Below are 19,567 nucleotides of genomic sequence, written 5' to 3' on the forward strand. Positions count from 1 at the left end.
TGTTGGCAGGAGGTCCTTGGCCAGTCTCATGTGGTTTTAAATGATCCCCTTTGCGACACAAAGTAGCCTAATTCACACAGCTCTCAGTGTTTTATTTCACTTCCAGTAAAGGGGTCCTCACCCCAGTTGCTAAACTAGGCACTTACTTCTCTGGATGGCTCCACGGAAGTTATGAGATTGCGCCAGTTTTGTAGATGAGACTTTGCTATTAATATTAGGTCATTCCAAATTGTGTAGTTAATTGTTGCATTGTGAAAGGTCTTGGGATGTAAACTGTATGTGACAGTGTGCCCTATTCCTAATCAGTGGTTCAGGTGCCAATATCGAAGTTCGGGCAAACCACAACTTATTGCTTAACTCCTAATCAGTTCATCTGGAGGACACAAGGCTGTGGTTTGGAGGTAACCGTAAGGGCAGGAATTTAGAGCCAGGAATTGTGTTGCATGGCCTGTAACCCCATATTTCTGGTGGCTGAGGCAGGAGGACTTCCCTAAATTCAAAACCAGCCTAGGCTACCAGGCCAGCCTAAATTACAAAGTGGAGTCTGTCAAGAGTGAGACAGACAGAGAGAGAGAGAGAGAGAGAGAGAGAGAGAGAGAGAGAGAGAGAGAGAGAGAGAGAAAGAAAGAGAGAGAAAGGAGAGAATGAGTGAATGAGTATTGGTCAAGTTCACCTGGCAACAGATGGTCCCCAGTTCAGTTTGTCTTTTTCCTCTTAGTAACTCTGTCATATTCAGCATGTTGTTTCAACTGCAAAAAAATTAAGACTGGAGTGGAAACTGCATGTTAAAATTTTGTGTGAAATACTTAGTGAAGTACTTATCTGTGGGCACAGCTGCCATCATGTCCACAACAGGTGACCAGCCTGTCATCTTTCCTCTGGCCATCAGTGGGATCATTGTCACCACCAAATTAACTTCGGGACATTAGTGAGCAGATCAGTTAACCTCTTGGGTGTCACAGCTTTATCATGAAGTGAGAATTATACCTGAAAGGTAAATTTGGAGGATTAAATTAAATGACAAGGAAATGATTTGTAAACATGCATAAATCATGCTTGTTAATAAGAAAGTTGTTTCTCACGTGACAGAGCAAGACAGTGCCCAGCCAATCGTTGCTCAGTGTGGATCTCAGCATTATCTGCATCCTTGCTTTTGACGTGGTGATCAGCATTAGCAAGGTCCTAGGAAGAGGAGTGAGTGAGTCTGGGGCTGGGGGACGGACCAAAAGTGTGCAACAGGTGGGGCTCTGCCCTCAGAGCCAATGGAGGTAGAGGGAGGGACTGCCTAGAGCAGGACTCTTAAACTTTGCCACTCACAGTCCCTTTTCACCCAAGAAATATTTACACAGCCCCGGGTGTGTAAGTATGTGAAGCAGATACAGAAATCAAATACTTGGGGCTGAAGAGATGGCTCAGCAGTTGCTGCTCTCACAGCTTTGGCTCCCAGCACCCAGCAATTCCAGCTCCAAAGGGTCTGATGTCCTCTTCTAGCTCTGTGGGCATGCTTGTGTTGCACACACATGCATGCAGGCGAAACACTCATACACATACAGCAATAAAATAAATGAATCTAAAAGTGATTTTCAAAAGCAAGTCAAATTTTTGCTGATAATCAATTATAAAGAAATGTACTTTGAAACAACTTGATATGTAAATACTATAAATTTACTACTTATTGAATACTAAAATAAATTTGCATACTGCCATGATATGATTGTTTGTATATAATTAATTAAATCTTGGTTGACTATTTGACACAGCAGGGCATGGAATATCTTCAGCATTTTCAGAGTTACTCAGTCTCTTGGTTTTATAATCATCAATTCTGAAAACACCATCTCACATTAAATATACAGTTTAAAAAATGGCAGAAATATGTTTAGGGCCATTTCAGAAATTGCTGGAAATTCTTTCCTAATCCCAAGCCAAAATTTATTTAACAATTTTTCATGAAAGTAAAGTCAACAACTCAAATAGCAGTTTTTAAAAGCAAATGTTCTGCCGGACAGTGGTGGTGAATACAGGTATATCTCTGTGTGTTCGAGACCAGCCTGGTCTACAGACTGAGTTCCAGGACAACCAGGACTACACAGAGAAACCCTGTCTCAAAAAAAAAAAACAAGTGTTTTAACCTAATGTGATCCAAAAAAATATTCTGAGTTGGTATTTACATGCTAAGGTATGATAACAGATTGGTATAAAAGCCTTTGTTTTCCATGATTGATCCATTATGTTTCTATAAGGGCAAATAATGTTGGTAAGTGCAGTGAGAACACTGCCATTCCTAACATCCAATAGCTTCAAATCGGAGCGCGGTGTTTCAGACAGTGTTCTCGGCCTCGTGGTGTGCTAGCACTCTCAGTGAAGAGTCGGGGCACCGCGGAGTCGCGTGACACAGCACAACCTAACCCTGACAGAAGCACCAAGTTCACTACCTATTTGACTTGAAATTCGTCCTTGTCTGTTGAGCACTCAGAAACCTTTCACCACCGCCAAATTTTTCACAACCCCTGCATTGTTACACACCCCCGTATAAGTGGTAGCCCAGTTTAAAAGTTGTATCCTAGGGGAGAGACAAGGTCTCAAGGCCAAGAGTAGGCCCTGGCTTCTACAGCTGGCTGGCACCCTTGTCTAAATGTCTTTCCTCCTATTCATTGCCAATCTAATTCCAAGGATCGTTTGTCTCCTGCCCCACTGAGGCATCTCCTGACTGGTCTGTCCCACCCCTCAGTCACTCCCCCATATCCATTTAGTATCTGAAGCATTTCATGTAATCCAGCCCCACCCCTTCTCTGTTACACCATTCTGTGCCTCTCTTTTTTCCAGACAGGGTTTCTTTTTGTAGTGCTGGCTGTTCTAGAACTTGCTTTGTAGACCAAGCTGGCCTCGAACTCAGAGATCTGCCTGCCTCCTCCTCCTAAGTGCTGGCATTAAAGGCGTGCACCCCCACCACCGGAACTCTGTGTCTCTTATGTTTGCCTCTTTCATCCCTCTGTGAGCCCTCTCCTGTGACCCCAGTGTCCAGTAAGTCCTCTCCACATCACAGCAGCCTGTCTGCCTGCTCCCATGCTTCACCCGGCTGGCCTCTCCTCCCTCCGGAGCTGCCAAGCTCTCCCCACATTCCTGTGCTAGCTCACATCTCCGTGGAGGATGTTCACATTCTCAGAACTTGTCCTCTGTCATTCTATACGAATGCATGTGGTCCCTGCATGAGGCTCAGCTCTGCAAATACCCAATGCCACATGGGCTGTGGCATGCAGCCTGCGGGCAGTGACACCCCCCCCCCCCGGGGTTTTCATGAACGCAGACCAGTTGGTGTCACAGTCTAGAGTCATGGATACCATCTCATCAGCTGTGCATGCTCAGGCAGCAATAATCTTTTATTGTCTGTTGAGTTTCTTGTGTTGAAACCAGGAGTTCCAAACCCATAAAATAAGGGGAGTAGACCCCAGTATGCTTGAGGACCTGAACACCAGAGTCAGTTCTGTGTCCTATAAAATGTCATATTACTCACGGGATGAGAGTTACCAGAGCTCTTGAAGGCTATGCGTCCCTATGTGCAAAGCTCAGGTATGGTCACACTCACGGTGGAATGAGCATCCTGCACACCACGGACAATGCCCTCCGTGTTCTTTCTCAGGGCCTGGCACACTACTAAAATCACTTTTTCTGTGTAGTCTTTTGTTGGAAAGCATATTCAGAAATTACTTAACCCCACAAGAGTGTTTCTGGCAGGAAGAAACTAAGCTTTGAAGTATAGATTCCTGGGTTCAAATTCAGGATTACAGTGTACTCTGTGATCTCAGACATATCTAGAATGAGATGGGTAGGACACAAACAACCACGGTTCTTGAGACAATCACAAGAGATGCTCATGGGTGCTGGGTCTCAGTGGACAGAGGTGAATCAATCGGAAGGTGACCGCTGAGTAAAGCAAGGTTCTGAACTGATGGTGTCAAAGCAGATTGACATCATTACTGCTTCATCATTACAATAGCCACTATGGGATTTTATATATAAATGAGCCCTAACTTCAGGAAGATTATTAACCCAGTATCGTATTTGACTTAAGCTATAAAGGGCAGATAGGAAGTGAGAATCCTATGTGTTTGACACACATTGTCCTGATCTATAAAAGGTATCAGGCCAGCAGGGTTCTTGGTGGTTTCAAGATAAAATAAGGGGAAAGATTCAATGGAAAAAAGACCATGTGACCTGCCACCTACTTGTAATGTAGGGTTTAAAAAAATGTGGGCTCAGCTGGGCTTCTGGCAGGTGACAGAGGGGACAATGTACAGCGAGTTTGAGAAAAAAGCCTTTTCACAAATGTATGGGAAACACGTAGAAAAAGAAGAGTGAGCAATGACCCAGGGCTGGGAGGCTAGTTTGGGTAGCCATTCCACAACCCCATTATGATGACCCCTAGCCTGAAGGGCAGAAGGAAGAAGCCAGGAGGTTCATTTAGGTTCTGGGTAGACAATACTTAAGAGAACCTGCCACCCTTGGCTCCAAGAGAGTAACCACCCCAGTTCTAGAGAAGTAGCCAGGAAACGAACACTGTTCCTCCCTCTCTTGGGTTCACCCAGTGGCCTAGTCCCACCAGAAGCCATAGGACAAGAAAGGCAGTTGACAGACCTATAATAGCCACCTTCCACAGCCACACAGGGCTCCAAGCAAGCTAAGAAGACAAGCAGAAGACAAGGGAAGTCAGTGTAGACACCAGCACAAGGAGCAAGATGTCCTTCCTCTGCAAAAACCACTGTCTGAATCAAGTGTCCCAAGACTTCAAGAGAAGGAGCCATTCCCAACACAAATGCAGTAGGATGCCACTCAAGAAGTACCAAGCTTGGAAAAAAATGTTCCCAAATAAAAAAGCATGTGTTGTTAATGATTACCTGTGGGGGCCTAGAGGAACAATGTAAATAAGCCACTTTCAAACCGTCCAAAGTAACAGTGCACACGTCTGAACGTCACAGTGTACTTTCAAGAGCACTTGGATTGTGCAAAGAAGGTGATGTCAGCCCCGAATCATGACTTCCCTGTCTGGCAAATGTTCCATCTTACTGAGATAGCATCTGCTGTGGTGAATGGTCAGCTCCTGGCTCTCACCCAACATTTGCCAGATTCCATTGTAAATGAACAGAAAACAAGCAGAAGTGTGTAAGCGCCTTTAACTCTGGGTAGTTTGCTGATTAAATTGTCATCCTGTAGTTCTTAAGGGAGCACTGGCCTGAAATGTTGGAGTTTAAATCCATCCCTGCCCCTTACTTGCTGTGTGTGTCTATAACTAAACTGCCCACTTTCTACTCCAGCTTCCCTTCTTTGATGATAATCAAGGGGGCATGGAGCACTAGTAAGACTTCTTATAGAGTTGTTGGGAATAAATGAATCTGGGGGCTAGAGAGATGGCTCAGCGATAACAAGCACTGTCACTCTCACAAAGGATCTGGGTTCGGTTCCCAGCACCCACATGATGGTTCACAACCATCCTTAACCCCAGTTCCAGAGGATCTGATGTTTTCTTGTGACCACTGAGGGCACCGGAAACTCACATTGTTCATATACATGCATGCAGGCAAAATACCCACGTGCATAAAATAAAATAAATCTCTCTTAAAAATAATAAATACATCTGTGGTTGTAAATTGCTTAAAGTGATATCTAGTACATACCAAGAAAAAGAGTGTATTAGGTCACTAGGGTTTTCTTTTCTTTCTTTCTTTCTTTTTTCTTTTTCTTTTTTTTTTGGTTTTTTTTTTTTTGAGACAGGGTTTTTCTGTATTGTTTTGGAGGCTGTCCTGGAACTCACTCTGTAGACCAGGCTGACCTTGAACTCACAGAGATCCGCCTGCCTCTGCCTTCCGAGTGCTGGGATTAAAGGCGTGTGCAACCAACACCCGGCTCACTAGGGTTTTCATAGCCTGTATTACATGCTGAGTGTTTTGAACAAAGATGTGTTGTGTAGTTGGTGTTTTTTGTTTTTTGTTTGTTTGTTTGTTTGTTTGTTTGTTTTCACTCTTTTGGCTCTTTGAAGGGTCTGCCACCCAACACCCAAATAATCACACAGAATCTTCTTTCTTATGAAGGTCTGGCCTTAACTTGGCTTTTTTCTTGTGAGTTTTTCTTAAATTATCCAGTCTATCTTTTACCTCTGGACTTTAACTTTCTATATACTTTTCTTTACCTCATACTCCATGCTTGCAGTGTAGTTGCCTGACTGGCCCCGGGAGTCCCCCTATCCTTCTCCTTTAACTCCTTGATCCTCTATTTTCTCTGCCTTCCAGACCCACCTATTTCTCTCTTCTGCCTGGATATTGACTGTTCAGCTCTTTATTAGACCAATCGGGTGTTTAGACAGGCAGAGTAACAGAACTTCACAGAGTTAAACAAATACAACATAAAAGAATGTAACACATCTGCATCATTAACAACTGTTCCACACCATCAATGAATGTAACACATCTTCAACTAATATTCTACAGCAGTGTTGCTTTACAGAGTTCTTGAGGCTGTAAGTCCTAAGTCAAGATGTTACCACAGCAAGTTCCCTCTGGTGATCTGAGACTCCAGATGTCTCCTGGCCTGTGTCTAGTTGCCTAGTCATCTTGTTTCTCTTCAGACCTGTGTGTGTGTGTGTGTGTGTGTGTGTGTGTGTGTGTGTGTGTGTGTGTCCATGTCCAGATAGTTCCTTCTGGTAAGGACATAAATCACACTAGATTAGGATCACCCTCATGGCCTCATTTTAACTTGATTTTCTATATGAAGGTTATCTGCAAATCAGGTCATGTTCTGAGAAACCAGGTCTTAAGATCTCCAGGTCTGAATCAGGATGAAAGACATAAGTCAATCTCCAGCACTGTGTCTGTTAGGGGAAAGCCTTCAAAAGGAAGTACTCCCTGTGGGTAGGTTTCTCCAAACACTGAGCCCCCAGAGCTGGCATAGAACGCTGACAGGTAATATGAAATACTAGTGTCACCTAAGTTTTCTCTTCAGTATTGATGTTTAAACACTCATTTTGCCATTCCTGACCAGAAAAATAGACATTCTGGACTATAAATAGGACTCAGTTGGTGGAGTGCTTGGCTATATGCAGCAGGCTCTGGGTTGGATCCCAGTATGAGCTGGGGGTGGAGGCATGCACCTGTAGTCACAACAATCAAGAGGTAGAGGCAGGAGAATCAAAGGTTCAAGGTCATCCTCAGCTACATAGATAGCCACCAAGGCCAACTTGAGCTACCTGTGATTCTGTCTTGGAAGAAGAGAGGGAGGGACAAGGGAGAGAGGGAGACAGGGAGGGAAGGAAAAGTGAGAGAATGAAAAGAAGGAGGAAAGGAAGAAAGGGAGGAAGGTGAAGAGAGAGGAATAAAGAGAAGTGGCTACCTCATAGAAGGAAAGACCAGAGGTGGCTTAGCATGTTCTCACTCAGTTTGGTGAATGCACATCACACACTCACTAAGGACATTATACAGCCATGATATTCAGTAGTGTAAGGGAATTTACAGGCATAGTCTTGGCTTCCGGTTTTCCTAGCTCCTGGCAACGTCCAAAAAGGAAATCAAAACTGGATGATGTATTCACTCAAAAATTATTTGCTAAATAGTTTTTAGGTCTGCACCAAGCTTGATTCTGGTAACGCACAATAACTATAACCAGTGTGGCTCACTTTCCATGGACCACACAAGTAAGCACTATGAGGCCCTGTTGGGCAACATGCTGCCTTTGCCCTGTACTGAATGTTTAATAATTTTGAATTATTAGCTAACTCAAAATTGAAATTTCTAGTTTTTAATCTTAAAAGAGCCTGAGTGGTGGTGGTGGTGCACACTTTTAACCCCAGTACTCAGGAGGTAGAGATATGTATATCTCTGAGTTCAAGGATAGCAAGTCCCAGGACAACCGGAGCTCCATAGAGACAGTCTTTCAAAAAAAAAAAAAAAAAAACAGAACAAAGAAAACGATAAGATCCCAAATCCCTGTTCCTCACTCGTGCACCATGACCACAGTCAGTAGGGTTTATACTGTACGTATGCTGATGTATACAAGTGTCTTTAGCCACAGTTGTCCCCACTTCCCCACAGTTGCCCCCACTTCCTGTTACTAGACAAAAATTTCTACATTACGTTGTCACTATGACACTTGAATTTTTATAGCCCAGTCTAATAATTGATCCATATAGCATCAAATGTGCAGAAGTGTATCTTCCCATGTAGAAACTGCAGCTCATCCGTGGTACTTATGGGAGAATGTCCTGCCTGGAGTTGGTAATTGATCAACCTACCTCCTTTTTTTTTTTTTTTTTGGTTTTTACGAGACAGGGTTTCTCTGTATTGTTTTGGAGGCTATCGGTCCAGCCCAGCCTCGAACTCACAGAGATCTGCCTGCCTCTGCCTCCTGAGTGCTGGGATTAAAGGCGTGCGCCACCACCGCCCGGCTCAACCTACCTCCTTAAAGTCCCCTTGAAGAGGACAGACCCCACTGTGGGCCCATATTTCCTTAGATGACCTGCTTCCAGAGGGTAGATATCTTACCCTATTGGATGCGTTTGAACGAAGGCCGGATACCCTGTCTCCTGGAGGTCAGCTTTTCTCCCAGGGAACATGGTCATAGAAAGTAGAGCCAAAAGCAAAGGAGCCTATTTTCGATCAATGGTCCCCAGTGCTTGAAGCAGGCATCCCTCGAGTCTTCTTTGATGGTTGTTCCATTTTTATTGTGACATAGAAAACATGCGTGGTCCATCTGAGGACATCCAGTCACAGTATGAGCTCTGTGTCAGCTCAGGAGGACATCTGCCAGGGATAAGTGCTGGAAGGCCACAGCAGGGCTCTCATTTAGCAACCCAGGACCTTTCTAGATTAGAACTTCCTCCCATTCCCCTGGGGAAGGTCACAGAAAGCAAAGCACAGTGCCTGTTACACGCAGCTGTTCAAAAGACCTGTGGATGAACTGGTTAACGAAAAGCCCATGTTATCTATGAAGATCTTCGGTAAGGGTACATGATTGTGTCCCGTAGCCTAATTCTCCCATCCTCAACCACCACAGTCCCCCTATCAAGGAAGGAGAGGCCTGGAAGTGGACTGGTCTCAGGCTCGGGAGGAGGCACTGTGTGAGCACTGTGTGCTTCTGACCTATGACATCCAGGCTGTGTGACATCATGTTCAGAAAGGACAGTGATAGCCATGTGCTCAGGAAGAAGTGGCCAAACAGGGAAGGATGCAAACCCTGCTAGGGAGCAGGAAGGCCCTAGACATCACACATGGGTCCATGTCTGCCTGAGAGTGCAGCTAACCCCTCAGAAATTTCAGTAGAGCACAAGCCAGACAAAGAGCGTAAACAGGCAGGCTCCCTGTTCTGTGGGTTGCTGGTGGCAGGATACTCCTTCTGCACCGGTGACCAGCCCCACCCCCTCCCGGCCAACTCCCACTCCACAGGGGCAGAATCTTCCAGAGCTGTTGCCTCTGCTTGATTTTGTGCAAAGCAAAGGTCTTTCTCCACGGGCTGCCATCACTTGCCCTTGCCAGCAGAGCCAATGAGATGGCTGCTCTGAGTAGTCTAATGACACAGTTGATCTATTTTAAGCACCTGAAGCGTACTCCACCAAGTGCCAATCTTCCTGCTGCGAGCCACTCTAAGCGTGCAGGAGCAGGGGCTGCCTGAGGTCTGCTCCTGCATTTAAGACCCGGGAAACCGCCTAGGAACCCTGGCCCTGCTGCCCAAAGGTAGACTAAGGCATCCACTGAATTCTGTTATTTTCACCGTCAGCATGGAGGCTTTGCCTCTGATGTTAGGATTACGTGGCACAGGCACCTCAGGTGACCACCAATCCCCCTTTCAAAGGGCACACACAGAGCTGGGAGTGTCACACACACAAGAAATCCTTAGAGGCAGCATTTATGGAACAATGAGAAGCCCATCCTCCATCAGAGATGCCTCCTCCTCCCCCTCCTCCCAATGAAGAGGCATTCTTTTCTAACTATAGCCTGAGTGTTTTCTGCCTATTACTTTATTGAATCCCTGCGCCACTCCCCTCGGTTCTGTATCTAAGAAAGGCCCCACGTTATGATGTGTTCTCACCATTCTTCACAGACAGACCTAGCACAATCCATAACAATTAGGTTCATTCGATCATTGACTTCCTTTCTATCTCTTGTCCCCTTTGAAAACTCCCATGATGGCTGAGTGACAGACCCTGCCTGCTTTGTTCTGCTTAATCCTGTGCTCCTGATTCAATCTTAGATGAGTGCTGCTTTGTGCCGGAATATGTAGAACACAAGTTCATGAGCCCTCACAAAAATCCTGTGTGGTAGACACCATACATTAGACTTAATTCACAGAAAAAGAAACTGGCTCAGACAAGAAACAGCTGGTTCCAAATCTCGGATTTGAAACAGGCGACAGAGACTTGAGTAAATATATGAAAAGATAAATTTAGTACCCTTATTTTGCACAAAAAGCAACTGAATTTCACAAGTAAATCACCTGGACAAGGTTCCACAGGCTGGAAAGCAGCTATGCAGGCGTCACTCCATGTCCATCTGGCTGAGGCCACCTTTTCTGCCCCCCTGTCCCTCCTTTGCACCATCTTTCCCTGTGTTCTGCAGTGGAAACCCAGGGAACACAGGGATTGGATGTTAGTCTTGCAGTTGGATATCCCAGTCCTATTTGCTCATCCACTCAGACAACAAACAAATCCCCAATCTATATAGCAATGATGCTCCAGGCAGCTGAGCTACCCAGGACAGAGGTCCCCACCAAAGATCATTCCCGTCTGGCGTCTCTGAGACACAGGCTCAGGAGACAGTGCTATGAGGGAAGCCTTCAGGTGTGGAGAGACAAGAGGTATGATGGAGACAAGCCAAAGTCCTTTGAAATGCACTGTCCAATCTAGACCCCAAGGAGATGAGCAAATTTGTGTAAGGTTCAGGAGAAGGGACAGCGTGACTTATTTAGTTATTCCAATTGGCACAACCCCTTATTGTACACTTCCTGCATCTTGGGCCTTTGGCTGGAAGCTTCTATGTGTAACAACACATAGGGCATGAGCATTTAGGGGAGGGTGAAGGACATCAGCTGTGTGTGAGTGCTGTAGGAAACGTGAGTTGGTGAGGGTCGGGTCGTTGAGAGTTTCAGGTGCCAGCTAAGGAGTGTGTGTTACAGGCTACAGTCAATGAGGAGACAGGAGAGGTTTCGAGCTGAGTGGTGACCTGACAGGGGCTGTGCATTATTCAGGAAGAACTCATGGCAACACCTAACTGATAACACTGCAGAGCCCAGCGGGTGGTGGCATGCAATGTTACAAGCAACTTAGGAGAGAGAGAGCATGGAACAGCGGAGTGGTCATGGCACTCTTGCTCACCATACTCTTCATCACTGCTCTTGTCCCCTCCAGTGGATCTGATATCTGATTCTGCTTTCTGACACTGTGCAAACTGAAAGCTTTAAAAACTAGGTCACTGACCCAATCGAGAAACCTAGCAAGTGTTTGAGCTACATGGTCAGACAGGTAGCTTGGGTTCAGATTCCAGCGGTACTCTGCTGGCTGGCGACGTCACCTGCAGTGACTCATTTTATCTCTCCCTGCCCACACTTCAGTTTTCCCTCTATAGACAGGAATAAGAGGGGAGTGAAAGAATGGGTTGAAATGCTTCCCACAGTGCCCAGCACATGGAAAACACTCAAAAAGTTGGATGGTGAGAAAGCCGTGACATAGAGGTGAATGTGTTGGGAAAAGTCCCTTTAAATATGTGAAACACTCATCACACTGGACAATTGTGACACTGCCATGTCTTCATTCTCTTGGGAAACGGGATCAGAGCATGTATTGATAACACAGCACTTAACTGTTAGCTAGTAACTAAGGACTTTGTTACATGTTAGACCCCCATTCTGAACATTCTCCATGAACAGTTTTTTCTTCTTCTTTTTTTAATTGTAGCCATGAGCCAGAGACCACATTGATTCTTTTTCTTTTGTTCTCCAAGACAGGGTTTCTCTATGTAGTCCTGGCTGTCCTGGAACTCACGGTAGACCTGGCTGGCCTTGAACTCAGACATCTGCTTGCCTCTGCCTCTGCCTCTGCCTCTGCCTCCTGAGTGCTGGGGTTAAAGGCGTGTGCCACCACCACCTACTGTCACATTGATTTTTTTAAGGTGCATTTTTCACTTCATTAAGGTTACTAGGTTGAGATGATATAGGGACACCAGTGGCCATTTTTATCTAACAAAAATGGAAAAAAATAAAATCACAGCTGTGACTATATAGAAAAATCTATGAGTCCATCCATACCTGAAGCCAAAGCTACTTCCCACCCCAGACTTTCCTGTAGTAAGAACCAGCAAATTCTATTTTTGCTTCAACTACTTTCAGCTGGGTTTCTGTAGTCCACACCTGAGCAGATTCCAGACAAGGAAAGAGCAGTTATAAGCCATGTGTTTCACTCTTATACCTAACTATTCACAGTCCTAGCCATCCCTAGGATAAAGACTCTTCCAGTCTGATACATTTCATCACCTTCTGGAGTGACTATATGCCTTCCGCTAAAGTCTATTTCTTTTGAATATTTTGAGTCAAACGTTTTTCTGGCTACAGCTCATTTTCTGTAGGTCAGGGTCGTTTGCATTCCTGACACCTGCTCCCAATCTGCAGTCCCAGACCAGGGAAGGATCAGGGTATAGCTTCCAGAGCTTGAGAGAATGCCTGTGCGTACTGAACTTCAGATGTGTGGCATCTGTCAGTGCATGTGCTGGGGGAAGTTCAACTTGACAGAAAGCTACCAGCAGGTACAACGTAGGTAAGTACTAATACAGAGAGGTCCAGAAATGGTTTCAACATTAAAGGGGAGTCCTCAGGTAACCTGAATGTGGCCTCATAGATGTGTGTGATTGGAGATTTGAAACATGTGTGCCGGACATCTACAATAAAAAGTCGAAAAAAATGGGTATGAATGGTGGCACATACCTTTAATCTAAGCTTTTGGAGGAAGAGGCAGGTGGATCTATATAAATTGGAGGCCAACCTGGTCTACATAGTAAGTTCTATGACAGCCAGAGTTACATATAAGACTTTGTGTCTTAGTCTCTGTTCTATTGCTGCAAAGAGACACCATGACCAATGCAACTATTACAAAGGGAAGCATGTAACTGGGGCTGGCTTACAGTTTCAGAGGCTTAGTCCATTATCGTCATGGCAGGGAGCAGCAGCACACGGGGAAGTGTTGGAGCAGTAGCTGAGAGCTACATCCTGATGCGTAGGCAGAGAGAGAAAGATGTGGGATCCATATGGGCTTCTGAAACCTCAAAGTCCACTCCCAATGACACACTTCCTCCAAAAAGGCCACAACTCCTAATCCCATCAAAAAGTTCCACTCCCTGGTGACTAAACTTTCAACTTTAGGAGCCTATGGGAGCCGGCGTTCTTATTCAAACCACCACACCCTATCTCAAAATAAGTGTAAAAATAAAATTAAAGGATGTGAAAGACATAATGAATAAATAAAAAGAAAGTAAAAAATGAATGAAATTAAAGGAGTACTTACAGCTGACAGATTGATCCATCCCTGCTATTACATGACCTCTGTTAGTCAATATGTAAGAATTGATTCAAAATATATCACAACCCTAAAGAAGATAAAAGCTAAAATCATAAGACTTCTAAAAAAATAGGTTAAGTATCTTATGACTCTGAAATAGGCAATGACTACCTTGACCACTAAAATCAGAAAAAACAGGTAATACCCCAACCAACACATCCCAAAAGAATAAAGATAATTGGCCAACAGACCCTAAAGAGGGACTCAACATCATTAGTTTTCTGGTGAAATACAGTTCAAAATGTCTGTGTACACCCACCCAGGTGGCTGTCATTTCTCAAACGTTACTGGTGGAAATGCAGATGACAGTAACTTTAGAAAACTGCATGAAAGTGTCATCAAAATTCAGAACACACCTACCTATGATACAGCAACACCGTTCTTACCTGTGGGCTCACAGAAGATGAAAACATAGATCTGCAGGAAGATTTATGCAAGAATGTTCCTGGCATCTCCATTCACAATAGCCCAGAGCTAAGAACAACCCAAATGTTTGTCTGCACACAGCTAGATAAGCAGATTGGGATCCATTTATACATTGGATTATCGCTTGCTAAGAAAAAGTCACAACCTGGTGATACAAGCCACAACATGAATTAGTGGTAGAAGCTGGTGAATACGGAAGTCAGATATAAAAGTATAAACTGCCTGATTCCCTTTATATGAAGTTCAAGAGCAGACAAAATGAATTGTGGTAGGCAGAAATCAGAACAGGGGACAGGCAAGATTAATCAACACAGGCAGAAATCACAACAAGGAACAGGCAGAATTAATCAACACAGGCAGAAATCAAAACAGAGATGTCACAATCAGTAAAATGCTTGCCACGCAAGCCGGAAGAAGACTCCCTCTCATCTTTGTAGTCTAGCTGGAGTACTCCCTTCCCCCATTCTTCATTTCTTACACTCCACTCACCCCATTTTGTAAGTATCTGCTTAATTACTTACCATAGATCTTTCCCACGTAATTATCAACTCCCAATGCCCAGGAAACACAACCGTTTCCCCAGTCCCCAGCACATAGATGTTACCCAGTAAATATTGATAAATAATGACTTTTGCCAGTGTGCGTGAGCTTCAGTGTGTGGACTGTGTGACCTCATTGCATTCAGAACTTCCTGCTTGGGGCCAGGCCCTCACTGAGGTTTGGTGGGTGCCAAAAAAAGGGACACCAGAATAAATGTCACTTGAGAAAAGCTTTTTTGTGTGTGTCTGTCAAGGGACTCCAAGAAATCTTTAGGACACCATGACCTCTGGGAGACTGAGACACTTTCCACCTATGACTGTGCTATATGGTTCCTCTGCTGGCCTGTGGCTCGGGAGTCCTACATGTGTCCACAGGTGAAGAATCTAAAGCACAAACAGACTGATAATGTATGACCCGAGAATTGTCTCCATCTCCAGTCCCTTCTCATCCCACACCTGGCAATGGGCCAGGAGTAAGTGGCAGGAGTCCATGTCCATATTCACGTTTTTATCCAGGACCTTTAAGTCCCCTGGCCAATCATGGGGCTCTCACCACCCTAATCTTGTCAATCTCCGTATCTATTCAGCAGACCACCTTTTTTCTTGTGTTGTCTGGGTCTGATGCCACCGCCTTCCCTGAGGCCATTTCTCCCCTTGACTGAATCGAGGTCCGGAGATGACCTTCATACCCAGAGCACCTGGCCATCGCCCACAGCTAACCTGCCCAGGATGCCCTCAGATGCCTTCATTACTGCAACTAGAATGAGTGTCCTGACGTCATCACTCTGTGGAAAATACTCCTTAGCTGGTAGCATAGTCCACAGCCGGGTGTAAACATAAACGATGCTTTGGAGATCCTCCAAGGGCTTTGCGCTACAGGAGCAGCTCACCCTCCTCAAACCGCTTGCCCCTTAGCCACAAGTCCACTTGTCTTCATGACTGTCTCCCTTGGAATGCATGTTCTTCCCACACTTACTGCCAATAGCCCTCTATGTGAGAGCGACTTGGGGCTTCCGCTACTGATCTGAGATTCTGTCCTATGGCAATGAGTTCGGGGCTCTAGCCTACATGTTAATTATTGTATCTGAGTTCCTGGACAGGATGGCTCTTTGGCTGGAAGGGAGGTGCTGTGGTAGGGCTTTGTTTTGGCTATTAATCTAGCTAGGAGAAGCTGAGCAAATGAGCATATTTGTGTGCTTTAATATTTCCCCTTTCCTTGTCTGAACAACCCGCTTAGCTGGAGTTTGAGAAGCAAATGGCAAGGAATTCCTTGGGCTTTCTTGACCTCAATATTGCCAATAATCAGCTTTGCTACCAATGGTGCTAGGAAAATTCTCCAGTATTTTACAGGGCAGGATGGCAGGAAGGGGTCTAGCTAAATGTATGTTTTATGTAGCAATGTAGCTGGCTAAATGTATGTATGAGTTCTGGACTGGCTGCAGGTAGATGGCTTCAGTATCCTGCACCTCAGACTGCTCAGCCAGAGACAATCCCATAGCACAAAACAGCCTTGTGCTGACGTCCATCTGCTGGATATTATGCAGTTCTTCCCTTGGCTGCTTGAGAGAAAGAGAATCCAGCAAAGATCTGAGTTGATTTTTTTTATTAGTTCTGGTTATTGGTTGTGTTTCTCTGACCCATTAAGGTCTAGAACAACTCTACCCACAAGCTGAGCACAAAGCAAACCCGATTTTAATTGGGTTACAGGTGAAGGAGCCAAGGAGGAAAGTGTCAGTTCACTGTGGGTCTAATGTAATTACATACCTCTGTCCTCATTTCAAGTATTTTATAGTATCGCTGGGCTGTGCCACTGCTCACACATCCCAGTGTCTCTCCAGAAAGCACAGTGTCTTCACTAAATGATAATAAAAGGGTCTCAGGGTGGCTTCCATAGGGTGGAGGCTTAGCTGATTCCCTTTGTGCCTGGAGGGACAGTGAGCAAGCCAAACCAAAAAGAAAGAGCCCTTTCATCATGTCTGTCCGAGCAGGTGACTTGTCTTGGCTGACGAGCTCAGAATGTCACCCTTCAGCTCCTTTTACAGCTCCCAGGTGAATGATGCTGTCACCAGGAAGAACATACGGAGACCCTCTCGGGAGGACTCACCTTTTAGTTTTACCTTCCCTCTTGCTTGTGCTCTTGGCTCTTAGCAGCTGTTCCTGAGTCCACTGATGATGGCTCACCTGTCCACTGATGGCTCACCTGTCACGGGCAGTTGAGTGAGTGGCTTAGGTATGACTTCTCCCTGCAGAAAGCTGTCAGCCTCTCTGTGTTCTCCTAAATGTGGGGCCAGGTAACCCCGAGAAGCACCTCGGATGCACCTCTTTGGGAGTGAGGATCTGCCAGCGTGCAGAGGAAGCCAGATGCAATGGGAAGAAAGAAGCAAGTCCAGGGTGGGCACCGAATGAAACGAGATGAGATGAAGATGGGTGGGGTCGACATGGACTTTAGGCTATGGCAAGCTGTCTAGCTGTGTCTCAGGATAGAATGAAGCCACTGGGTGGTGGTAGTCAATACCCCTGGGTGGGAGTCGGAGGTGAGTATCATTGGATTTGGATTTTGAAAACATCAGTTTGACTGCTGTACAGAGAATGAGTTGGGAAAGGCCAGTTAGGACTTGGGATTCCCCAGGCTGGGGTTGGGGCTAAGAGTAAATGGGTTAAGTGCCTCCTAATCCAGGGCCCTGGAATGGCTTGGTTCCCTGGCAGCTAACTTTTAAGATTTTACTTATTTTTATTCTGTGCGTATGAGTGTTTTGCCTGGTGTGTGTGTGTGTGTGTGTGTGTGTGTGCGCGCGCACCTGTTGCTCAGAGAAGTCAGAAGAGAGCATCAGATTCCCTAAAAATGCAGTTACAGATGGTTGGGAGCTCCCTGAGCTGTGGTACGGGCAACTAAACCTACCAACCTCTGCAACAACCCTCTCTCCAGCCCGCCTAGTAGCTTTTGTACCATCCACGCCACTATTTAATGATTTGGACTCTATTAAATAGTACATATTGCACTACTGTATACCAGACGGCACAGACGACTGAAGGCTATTTCCTCACAAATGTGGGCACAGAAGTCCTAGAGCAGATTCAAACAAGGGTGGCCGCTGCTGAGGCCTTCTGTGTGACTTTCAGGTGACGACTCTCACACATGCATTCCCAGCCCTTTGTGAAGCCTGCGTCCATCTCTCATAAAGGCATTGGTCATGTTGGATTAGAGCCTACCTCATGACTTCATTTTAACTTAACCTTCTCCTCCTTAGAGCTCTGAGATGCTAATGGTTAGGGATTCAGTCTATGAATGGGAGGGTCATGATTCAGCCCATCGGCAGTCCCTCCTGATGGAGATAAGCTTAGTGTTTCCATTCTCCACCTGCCCCCCAACCCTGCAACCGCACTACGCGCAGTGTAGGCCATTTAACACTTTGATGGATTTCATTTGGGTTTTGGTCTTCCACCCGAATGGTGGTGTGATTGTTATTATAACCACAGGGATTTCCTGTGCTGGTTACTTCTTGGGAACAAATCTGTTGCATTTTACTTTCTTTGTGGCCTCAAGGAACACCTGCTATAGGAAACAGCTGTCGAGTTCATCCCGTGGGGTGGGGGGGCCTTTACCTCCTCATCTCCTCTGTGGGTGTTTCCAGATGTTTGCTGTGTGTCCACAAGAACACTCCAGGTTTACACACGTTCCCTCCTCAAATGACTTACAGTCAGGTGGCAAGATGAAAAAGCATACAAGTCATGGTAGTGCGTGTGAGCTGTGCTGCAGGCCAGAGGTTTTCAAAGTGTGATCTTCGGGGTCTTGGCATTAGCATCATGTAGGCATTGACTAGAGGAAGGAAGGTTCTCAGCTCTCATCCCAGAGCAGTTGAACCAGAAACCACAGGGTGGAGCCTAACAATCTGAGCTTTGACAAGACATCCAGGAACTGAGATGCCTGCTCAAGTTTGATGGCACAGCTTAGCCCTAAGAGACTCATGCCATGAGATTTCAAAGAAAAATAGCTCATATGTGGAGTGGGGGATGAAAGGAAAACCAGAGACTATTTCTAGAAATGTGGTGCATATGAGAAAGGCCTCGAAGAGTGGGTAGGATTTTTATATTTATATGTAGAAGATCATATTTACTACAGTTGCCATCTGCATGTTTATGTATTTCTTTGTACAAAAGTAATTAGCAGCCTGGACTCTAACTGGGAAGATCTGCTAGCTGTCCCTCCCTTGCATTTTAACTGGCTCACTATGAATTGAGGCTTCCCCCAACATATGCTCAGCTATAGAACTGGCAGTTGCAGTTGGGGGGCCCTTTACTGGAGGCTTGCCAAGTTCCAAACACAGCTTGAACGTGAGGTAGGGGTTCTAGCCCTAAGTCTGAGACAGAGTAGTCCAAAGCACCTTTGAATCTCACAATGGGAAGGAATTGCCCATGCTATCTAGTCATTTAACCCAGCTGGCCTTGAAGGATGTGGGGCACCAGGACACAGTGGACACACACCTATTTTGCTAGATCATTGAACAACTCTGTAGAACAGCTGACAAACTCTGACCTGAGTACCAGTTCTGATCTACGTTCTGTTTCCACAGTCACTGTTTGCCTGGAAGACAGCCATGCCTGCCCACTGATATGTTGGGTCATGGCTGTTTTGCCCTATGACAGTGCAAGTTCTTAATTCTTTCTAAGAGACCAAAAACCCAGTTCAGACTACTACAAGTGTTCATTGGTTTGTACATCTTTAAAGTCCAGGGAAGGATTGTGTGGAAAGGCCTGAGATCCTCCGTGGGACATCTCTGGGTCATTCTGCTTCCCACTGTGAGTGTTCTCCCTAGTCACTCACACAGCTCAACTCTCCAGGCTTCACCACCCTGTCCTTTCTGCTCCACCCAGTTCCCACTGCAGAGTGCAGGTGTCTCTTCAGTGACCGTGTAGACACTAGACTTGGAGTCAAAAGTCCTGAGTGTGCTACTAGATAGCAAAAATATGAGATGACAGGACACTGGGGAAATCAAAACAAAATTCTGAATGAATATAA

General features: G+C 45.4%; 1 protein-coding gene and 1 long non-coding RNA gene across 11 annotated transcripts in view; one reads left to right on the forward strand and one right to left on the reverse strand.

Annotated features, from left to right (window-relative positions):
• Positions 1 to 19,567, forward strand: part of Ablim3 (actin binding LIM protein family member 3) — a 113,021-nt gene that overhangs the window by 2,378 nt on the left and 91,076 nt on the right. The gene's annotated exons all lie outside the window — the stretch shown is intronic.
• On the reverse strand, positions 601 to 14,344 carry LOC110341757. Its single transcript, XR_002383748.2, has 3 exons — positions 13,972 to 14,344; positions 1,083 to 1,182; positions 601 to 987 (listed from the first exon to the last, which is right to left on the reverse strand). It is a non-coding gene; the product is annotated as an uncharacterized LOC110341757 (long non-coding RNA).

This window comes from Mesocricetus auratus, unplaced genomic scaffold, assembly GCF_017639785.1.
Source record: "Mesocricetus auratus isolate SY011 unplaced genomic scaffold, BCM_Maur_2.0 Super-Scaffold_6730, whole genome shotgun sequence".
In the NCBI taxonomy this organism is placed as follows: Eukaryota; Metazoa; Chordata; class Mammalia; order Rodentia; family Cricetidae; genus Mesocricetus; species Mesocricetus auratus.